The following is an 11,204-nucleotide window of genomic DNA, read 5'->3' as shown; positions in this document are numbered from 1 at the left end:
TGCTAAGCGATGATTGTGAGATGAGTGTCTGCTATATTTTAGACACGAGCACAAGTTTATTTTAGGAAAGATGCCTAAAATGTTTTATGTGTTAAATATTTTATGTTATAGCTATAAAGATGCCTTATATGCTATTATTTGTTCGGATCTATGGTCTGTTGCCGACCGGATCTGGAAACTTTATGTGTTTAGGATTCTAAGCGTATGACTACGATATTAGAACTAGCATGTAAACGTTTCGGAGTGACAAGGAGATTTATACGTCTATCGTAAATAAAGCTTTCCTATCTTAAATTCTCGCCCGGTACACCGAACGTCTGTTTGGGTGTACAAAACATTATGGTGAAGACTCGTAGAGAATTGAGTAGATGGAGGAAATTAAAAGCTTATGATAGTGAATGATACCTATCAGAAGATATCGTAAGAGTGGTATCTTGCCTTTAGAATATGTCTGATAAAATAACGGAATGTTTAGAGGGGTACGGTACGTCTGAAGTACACCTTCGATTGGCAGGATGATGGAATGATTGGTGTAATTCTTGAAGTTGTCCCATCGTCTGGAATTTCCATCACCAACCAAGTTGAAGTAGAATTGATGATTGAAGATACGCATGGAAGAAGTCCTAGTAGAGTCTAGGAAAATTTTATGATTAATTGGACACATTCGTATGTGTTAAATTGTTTTGTGATTTTAGGACTTGGGGACTTCGAGACAGTACTTGGGACGAGTATGAGTAGGTGTGAATAGTAGTAGAGATCTATACTACTGGAAGCACAGGACTCACACTTGGATCAGGGAAAGTCACAAGGTTACCAAGGAGCTAGTAATTGATTCCATCTTATTCTAGTCTGTCATTACCATCATTTCGGTAATGACTAAGAAGATGATTGTTATTCCGACCCTAGAGGTCATATCGAATCGAGTCCAACTACGATGAGTTTATTACGTGGTTCAGATAACCAAGTTTGATGTAGCATTTGACTTAAGCCAAATTGAAGTAAAGGATGATCAAAGCGATCAATAGAAGTATCGCATTCGTTGTTAAAGAAGTTGGGTTAGGTTGTGTTCTGACCCAAAGGCATAAAGTGATAGTGTATGCATCGAGGCAATTGAAAGAGCATGAAAAGAACTACCCCACTCATGATCTAGAGTTGGCAGCGGTAGTATTCGCCTTAAAGATATGGAGGCACTATCTTTATGACATTAAATGCAAACTTTTCATTGATCATAAGAGTCTTCAATATCTCTTTAATCAGAAGGAATTGAACATGAGGCAACGGCGCTGGCGAGAGTTACTCAAGGACTACGACTGTGAGATACTTTACCACCCTGGTAAAGAAAATGTTGTTGCTGATGCTCTCAGTCGGAAGGTAAATCTTGAAAAGAAAAGGCCAAGAGCGTTGAGAATTGAAGTTGTCTTGACAATTGCGGAAGGTATAAAGAAAGCTCAAGAAGAAGCTTTAGAGAAAAATGACCAAAAGGAAGAACGTTTAGGTAAAACGTTGGTATTTGATACAAACGGTCAAGGACTGAAGGTATTCAAAGATAGGATTTGGGTACCTAAGACGGGAGGAGTAAGAGATGTTGTGATGGAAGAAGCTCACAAGACCATGTACTCGATTCATCCCGACAGTACAAAAATGTATAGGGATCTAAAACCCTATTACTGGTGGCCGACGATGAAGCTCGATGTTGCTAAGTATGTGGCCGAGTGTGTAACATGTGCTAGGGTTAAGGCACAACATCAGAAACCGTATGTGAGTTTAGAACCTTTACCTATACCCATGGGTAAATGGGAAGATATTACCATGGATTTTGTGACTAAACTGCCCAGAACAAGGAACGGTCACGACATGATTTGGGTGGTCGTTGATCGCTTCACTAAGAGTGCGCATTTCATTGCAGCCAAACGAGAAATGGTCTATGGATAAACTTGCGAGTTCTTACGTGAAGGAAATTGTGAGGCTTCACGGTGTTTCGTTAATGATTGTATCAGATCGTGACAGCCGTTTTACCTCAAGGTTTTGGAGGATTCTATAAGAGGAATTGGGTACCAAGTTGTGTTTGAATACAGTTTACCATCCGCAAACCGATGGTCAGAGCGAACGAATAATTCAAACATTGGAGGATATGCTGAGAGCATATACCCTGGAATTCCAAGGTAACTGGGGTGAACACTTACCTCTAGTAGAATTTTCCTATAATGATAGTTTCCACTCGAACATCAAAATGGCACCTTATCACGCTTTGTATGGAGAAAAGTGTCGAACACCGTCATGTTGGCTGGATGCTAGGGAAAAGCAGTTTATGGGACCTGAAATAGTCCATCAGACTGCTGAAAAGTTGAAAGTGATTAGAGAAAGGATGTTAGCAGCTCAAGATCGTCAAAAGAGCTATGCTGACAAGAAAAGACAATCGATATCATTCGAAGTTGGAGATTCGGTTTTACTTAAAGTCTCGTCGTGGAAGGGACTTATAAGGTTTGGTAAGAGGGGAAAATTGAGTCCAAGGTTTATTGGACCGTTTAAAGTTCTTCAGAGGATTGAGAATCAAGCTTACAAGCTAGAATTACCAGAAGAACTAGAGGGTATTCATAATACCTTTCATGTGGGTTATTTGAGAAAGTTCACGGGAGATGTGCCCGACATAATTCCCATTTCTGAATTAAGGTTGCATGAAAACAAGAGGTTAATTGAAGAACCTGAGGCCATCATTGACCGTAAGACTAAGAAGTTGCGGCGCAAGATGGTCGATTTAATGCTTGTGCGTTGGAAACATACGAATGGGCCAAATCTCACCTGGGAAACGGAGAGTGACATGATGAGTCGCTACCCGTATTTGTTTGCTGATGTGTGATTTCGGGGACGGAATCATTCTAAGGGGGAGAGAATTGTAACGCCCGTGTTTCTAGGCTAGGCATTAATATTGACATAATAGTCTAGGTTAACCTTTGAAACTCATTTTGAAGAAATGAAAAGGGATTATGTGAATTATGTGTTTTATACTTAATTATTAGGATTTAATTAATTAGGAATAAAAATGAGCATCGGAAATAAATATTAGATAAAGCCGATATTTATTAAGAAAGTTGTAGTGGTCGTGACAAGGATTACGGATATATAAAGAATACCGAAATCCGAGTTATAACGAAGAAGTTATGACCTGTCAAAGTTTCGCGACAAAACCAGCACGGTGCCGAATGACGTAAAAAGTGAGTTTTTGATAAACTACTTTTTAGCCTTAGTGATCTAAACGAAAATCGTAGGGTTCCTTAAACCGAGAGTATGTATAAAAAGAACGTCCAAATCTGACTTCGTATGAGGAAGTTATGATTTTTCTAAGTTTCAGCTTAGCAGTAGACAACTAAAAACTCGAATTTTAGATCGGGTGATTTTTAGCCGACACAACCTAAACGAGAATCGAAGGTCTCGTCAATAGTAGTACAACGGTAAAAAGACAGAGGAAAACGGACGTCGGATGAAGAAGTTATGAATTTTTAACGGATTTCCTGTCCCGATCTGTTAAAAATAATAATATAAAAATTAAAGTCAAAATTTGCCGACGAAGTCTAAACGAAAGTTGTAGAGCGTAATTTTACCTACGCGTTCATATAAAGAACGTGAAAAACGGAGCTCGTATGCGAAAGTTATGGATTTTAGAAGTTTGGGGCACAAAAATCGAGAATAATTGTGAAATCCGAGAAAAATCGAATGGTTAGGATTCGGCCACGTCACCTCGCGTATGAACTCGCCCCGTGTTCCGATCTGCTAACGAGTCCGAAGTGATCCAATAAGAATCCGGCACGTGTGCCTTGGTGGCGAGCCCTCGCATCCGACGCGTGTCGCGATGACTCTCGCATCCGAGCCAGCTGCTTCCCTCCGCGGACGCCACGTGCCTTCGCCTCCTGCTGCTTCGTACCCTCGCTGCTAACTCACTCCTCTCGGCCGACCTTCGGACCTCCCCTATAAATAGAAGGCTGCGAGCTTTCTCGGATAATTTTAGGAAATTGCCATTTTTCACCCCTTTTTCAATATTTTTATTATTTTGACTTCCCCCGAAGCCCCGGGATTATTTCCAACACCCGAAACACGTCCCGGAGTGCCCGAGAAGCCCGAGAAATTTATCTTTTCGGTTTCGAAGCCCGAACCTCGCAGAGCCCGGTTTCTCAATAAAACTCCCGGTTTTATTAGAAACGGTCGTTTTAGGAAACGAAGTGCTGCCCGATTATCGTTAAATCAAGTGAGTGTATAGTCACTTTCACCTTACACATATATATGAAGTATTTTCTTTAAAATACGTGCTATGTGTAATTATATTAATTGTTTATTTAAGGTGACTGTTGAATAGATGTTTTATACAAGTTTTAAACTGTATATGTATTTTTATCTACAAATACGTTGGGTAAAACATGGGTAGATGAATTAGATGATGTGTGATGAAATAAAAATTGATGAGAGGTATCGATGTTTAAGATGATCTAGTCATCTAGCAGAGTATAAACAACGACCACAGACTACTTTAGATAGTCCAGTGGAACGCTAGCAGACTCGTAATCGGTAGGTATGTTTAAACTATATGTTCATAAGGTGTTCTCGAACTATATGTTCATTAGGTGTTTTTGAACTATGTGTTCATCCGATAGTTTTTCTTTTTGACACTATTACATGTCGGGGTACGGGAGCGTATAGGAGTACTTTATTAGTATTTTCCCTATACTTTTTATTTTGAAGAACTTTGGAGTCTTCGTTTCTTTTATGAAGTGATCGGACGAGCTTCATGAGTCAGCGTTTCCGTTCACGATGTCGGATAGGGTGAGTCCGGGGGTAAAATACCTCACGATATTCAGACCACTGCCTAGGCAAAGTTCGATGCTGGATAGGGTGAGTCTGGAGGTAAATTACCTCACGATATTCGGACCACGGCTAGGCATTGATAACTACCCCTGACTTAATTGTCTTGTGGTTCTTTCTTTTACGAACGAAGGTTCGTGGTTAAACTTATTCCATTCATTTGATGTCTTTATCGATCCTCGTTTGCTGCAAGGGAATTTCCGAAGCAGTTTCGTTAGTTGGTTGTTCATATCGATCTTTTAGGCTAGATCTAGTAAGATCACCGTATAGGATCAGTATGTGGGGATCGACGTTTATTAGTGCTTGTAGTACAAACCTTGGGCAGCAATGGACTTCGTGCCTATTCCTTAGGAATGAGTGATAGATGATTCTTAGGGTAACTCCTTAAGAAATAAAGAAGATAATGGGGTTGGGTAATTTGGTTGATTGTTTGATGTTTAAACATAATAAATTTATTTATTGTGGGTTGAAAATCCTATATGCTCACCAGGCTACCAAGCCTAACCCACTCAGTTTATTTGTATCACAGGTATCGATACGATGTTGCTTTACACTGAGAGATTAAAAAGGAGAAGTAGATCACTAGTGTAAATGAATGTAAGTTTTGTTTATGCTTATGTTTTTGTGTTGACAGTGACATCCCAGTGGTTTAAATGAATAAAATACTTTTCTTCAGAAATGATTTGATAACATATTTATCATGTTTTATGGGAACAAATTCCGCAACACTTTTAATCAAATGATTACTCTGGTTTTATTTTAAAAAGCATAAACGAAATCGGTCTTTTCTGGCCGTGAAATTGGGGATGTCACATAATTGTATTCTTTCCATGAGGATTACTCCATACCGTAGTCGGACATCATATCTTTCTTCGTGAGGATTGTACCGCAGTTGCGTCTGATCAACAAAATTGTTTCGCAACCTTCGCTCTACGGGATTTTTATGACTTGTCGCTCTTGATCTTCGGTTGACGAACCATGTGTCTTGAGCATGTGTACTTTATTTATTGAAGACCACTTCAGGAGTTCCGACACCTCAGTTTGGGTACATCAATATTTATCAGCACAACGGAGATTTTTCATGCAGAGTTATTATTTGTTACTTTGGTATTTGTTCGAGCAGTTTTTAGCGACAGAACAAACCGGCTACATATGACCGGAGAGTATTTATTTTACGCTCATTCACGTGTTTTATCGAGACCCTTCATACATCTAGGGAGAGCATGCAAAGCTCTTGGTATCCGACACTCTCCATCCAGATGATTTGTTGATTTTTGATATCCAGTCATTGGTTATCAAAAATAGGGAGATAATATTATGTTATCATCCGGATATGTTTTTATGATTGTTTGAGTTTGGATTTTTGAATACCTCGGAAGACGATGATTTATTTAGTGATGCGACGTGACACTGATTTTTGGTCATCTTGATCAAACTTTTGGCATTACTAGATATTTCCCAGATCCAGAATATCTTTTATTCAGACTCTACCATAGGATGTTTCTTTTGTGTTTGCATCCGGATCAGATCTTATGATTTCTCGAGTTTGGATTTGCGATATTTTGAAGACGAAGACTATTTTGGCGATGTGACGTGGCATTTGTTTTTGATCTTCCGATCAAATTTTTGGCATTACTAGACCATGTCTTCGGACTCACATTATTTATTATTCGGACTTCACTTTTGGATGCTTCACATTTTTAGCAAGTTATTCTTTTGAAGAATTTTGGGTGTATTATGATTCGAGAACTAGAGATGTTTTTCAGACTTCTTAAAGCCAAAGTGTTTTTCTGATTGAATCTTCTACTTGATCTTTGGGTTATGACTAGTTTGAAGATTTGGATCTTATTTTTCGGCCTCAAGAGTGATGACCTTGAAGCAGAAGACCTTTATCGATTAGAGATTCATGGCCAACATCAGAGATCACAAACACTTCAGAGTTTCAGAGACATTTCATCATTTGGTTCTCATTATGTTTCATTTTTATTACCACACTTGCTAGCCGATTACTATGTATTTTATCTTTTTATCACTTATTTGTATCCCTCATCATTTATGAGCATTTAGGGAGAGAATGTTGAAGCATGGAAATGCTCTACAAATTATGAGTGATAGTTAGGTTATTTTATTACCTTTTATTGTATTGTGTGTAAGGTATCTCTCTCTCTCTCTCTATATATATATATATATATATATATATATATATATATATATAGACATATATATACAAATAGAGAGAGATGGTCATGTATTATTAAGTAAGAGTGCACTAAAATGGTTCCTAGTGAGAGAGTGTGTGGTGGGATCTCTCCTACCAAGGGAGAGTTATCTCTTCCAACCCATGTTCTTCATGTAATATTTTATTTCTCTATTTCTAGTAAATTATGGGATTACTCATCTTTTATGTTCTTCATATTTTCATGATCGTTAAATCTCAAGATGTTTTTATTCCGCACAAACTGATCATCAAAATGGGCTACAACAGGTGGAATGATTATACGAGAGCTATTGGCATTAAATTAGCTTATTCCACGACCTGGGTAGACCTAAAGCTAATGCTCATAGGAAAATACTACCCCATGGATTAATTACAGAAATTAGAACAAGAACTATGGTGTAACATCCCAAAAATATGATCCAAAAATTTCATTTTTAATTTAAATAAGACAGTCTTCCAAAAACGTTATCCATACAACTCAAATGAAAATAAGTATCTCAACATCATAACAATCAGAGTGATATCTCAAAAGCGGAATCCATGTGGTGTGTGCGATGCAGTTAACCTGAGATTTTCCCCTTTGAACTGGAAGTACGTGGAACATAAACTGAAAACTGTAAGCACAAAGCATAGTGAGTTCCCCAAACTACCCCATACCATACATAATAAAACACATATTGGGCCCCCACCCGATATCGAGTACCACTCGGCCTCAGGCCCTACCCGACTTCGAGCTCCACTCGGTATACAGATCTGTTATTTTTATGCCCCGCCTAACATCAGGCCCAACCCACTATACACTTAAACATATATCACATAACCATACTAACACATGTAATGATCATAAATAATATCATATGATACATCCATCTGGCCTCGCTCGGTATCGAGCCTCGCCTGTGTAACAACCCAAAATTTCTAATAAAACTTTTCATTTTTAATAATCAAATCGTTTCCATAAGATATAAAATTTCCATTCACATTTGCTTTCAAAATCCATAACATCAAATAAATTATTCATAATATCAAAGTGTCCCAAATAAAACGCCAGAGAGTGCATGCCGCGCCATCACGTCGGGCCCTTGCCTTTAGATCCTGAAGTACCTGAAACAACCAATAAACTGTAGGCTAATCCTTAGTGAGTTCCCCAGAGCATACCCCACATAATCACATAATCATATAATCCATATCAATTACATAAGCCATGCATATAAACATATAAGGATGCCATGGACACCCTCCAGGGTCTTACTCCAGGATGCCATGGGCACCCCCACATGGTCTTACACCTATGTGCCATGGGTACCCCCATGGTCTTACTTGGAACGCCATGGGCACCCCAACATGATCTTACAACCAAGTGCCTTGGGCACCCCCATGGTCTTTACCCGGAATACCATGGGCACCCCCGCATGGTCTTACAGCCAAGTGCCATGGACACCCCCATGGTCTTTCATGCAAATATCGTAACAACATCTAGCATACCACATAGCATATAACCAACTAGGATACCACCTAGCATATAACCAAATAGTGTACTATATATCGCAAAATGGGTCGGCCTAGGTGCCTTCGACCCATTGGTATGGTAATGAGACTCACTTCACAGAAATGTTGAACCGATACGATCAAATCCCGACTCACAGCTCCGAGCTTAACAGCCTACAACCACCATGTGACTAACTTTGTCAAAATCCCGAAATACCAAAAATACCCTTCAAAGTCAAACTTGGTCAACCATGGTCAAAGTCAAGGTTATCGGTCAAGGTCAACAGTCCATGTTGACACCAACTCTTCGAGTGCATCTAGCAACATGTCGAGTTCCTTTAGTGTTCAGAAGATCAGGGAAAAACCCTAGCCACTCGCCGAGTTGTCTCATTAACTCACGGTGCGGTCATCAGCAATGTCAACCTCCAGCGGGGAATCCAAAGTTCCCGGAGCATCCCAGAACTTCTTGCTGAGCGCAAGAGATACGAATGATCGGGTAGCTCCCGAATCGAAAAGAACATGAGCTGATATACCATTGACCAGAAAGGTCCCTATACAAGTGCACATACATATACACATAAGCATAACAAATAATATTAAACATAAAAAATAGATTACATACCTGCCACGATGTATGGTGCAGCTCGAGCCTCCTCTGTGGTCAGCTTAAATATACGGCTCTTCACCATAGGAGCCTCCGCCTTGGCAGGGTGGCCATCAGTGATCCTCATTGTGGCGAGCGCAGGCGCCACCACTGCTCCTCCTCCTCCCTGCAACCTCGGATAATCGGCTCTTTTATGGCCGGTCTGGTTGCAGTGGAAACAAATCAAGTCTTTCTTGGGGCATTCCCTGCTCATGTGACCCTGTTATCCACACGTGTAACACCCCGAGCCCGCTGCTCGACAGGCCCCATTGTGCGGCTTAACGCACTTGGCACACCAGCCACGACCCTGTTGGCCCTTACTGGAAAAATCAGAGGTCTTAGGCGTTTTAGCCTGACCCACAGCTATCTGGACCTGCACTGGCTTCAACTTGGTGTGGTGCTCCAACTCCATCTCCTGCTCCCGAGCCTTCTCCACCATCTCATTTAGGGTTTTACACCCTGAAAAGCTCACAAACTCGCGTATATCATCGCTCAGCATGGAATGATACCTCATCCTCCTCATATCCTCATACGTAGCATATTGCGGGATCAATAGTGCTCGTTCCTGAAACTTGGCGGTGATCTCCGCCACAGTCTTGGTGGTCTGTTGTAACTCCTGGAACTCCCTCACAATCCGTTGCACCTCAATGGATGGTCCAAACTCCAACTCGAAATGCCTAACAAACTCCTCCCAAGTCATATCAGCACCTCCGGCTAATCTCACCTGATGGGTCACCTCCTCCCACCAGTCCCTAGCTCGATTCCTTAACATACACGAGGCAAATTCCACCTTTTCCGCCTCGGGGCAAGAGCTCGTGCGCTGGGCGTTCTCCATGTCGGCCACCCAGCGTCGGCTAACTATGGGGTCCCGGACCCCAACGAACTAAGGCGCTCCGCACGCCTTGAACTCCCGAAACAAGGGTGTTCGGGGCCCGACCTGGCCTGCAACATTCGCTGCTCGGAAAGACCTGAGCCGCTCCTCCATGATCTCCATCATCCCCTCCTTGACAGTCCCGAAAATTACTGGGGTAGCATTAAGGATGCCCCTCGTAACCTCGGCTACGATAAGCTCGCGCAACCTCTCATCAATGGGCTCAGTAGCGTAGCCCGACCCAGACCCTGATCCTGATCCTGATCCTGATCCCCCTGCTCCATTTCGTGTCATCACCATACTGCACTCAAATACCAAAAGCCTTTATGATCAGGATGTTCAAAAAGGGAATCCTTCCACACCGGTCCTCCTTAAAGCTTCCAGATCTAACATTAGTTCGGGTACAGGTCCTGTGCCTTCAGAAATACGGGCCCAATACTACCTTCCACACCTACCTATATCTTCCCCAAGGCTCTACCTGAGAACTCTAATTCGTTCCAAGAGAAAACATATCTCATAAACTGCTGCATAGCTCAAATCCTATGCTATCCTAAGATTTTCTCAATCCCATCCAACCAGAACTCAATCAATCATAACAGGTTGCCTTATGCATGCAAATTATACACAAAATAGGATCAAATAGACTTTCGAATAACAGACTCTACCCTAAGACCAAAACCAGATAAGGAACAGGAAATAAGGCTAAATCAATTATTCTGAGGCTATAAGACCCTAACATATACAATTTTGAAAGCATACACATAGCAAGGTTCATATGATTATCACATTCTGAATATGAACATAGCATGGCCAACATACTGCGGAAGAAATACTTACCTGAGCTCGGGCGATTACGCCCTTTACACTCTCTTTTTTTATTACGAGAAATTTGTTTAATAGTTTTTAGCTTTGATTCTTGAAAACAATTTTTACCATTTACTTAGTTTAAGTCCTGACACACCCTACAGTGTGCCTGAATCCCTCAAATGAAGGCTCTGATACCAACTTGTAACAACCCAAAATTTCCAATAAAAATTTTCATTTTTAATAATCAAATCCTTTCCGTAAGATATAAAATTTCCATTCACATTTGCTTTCAAAATCCATAACATCAAATAAATTATTCATAATAT

This window comes from Lactuca virosa, chromosome 6, assembly GCF_052849685.1.
Source record: "Lactuca virosa cultivar CGN04683 chromosome 6, Lactuca_virosa_CGN04683_v6, whole genome shotgun sequence".
Lineage (NCBI taxonomy): Eukaryota > Viridiplantae > Streptophyta > Magnoliopsida > Asterales > Asteraceae > Lactuca > Lactuca virosa.
Note: the sequence above shows the minus strand (reverse complement) of the source record.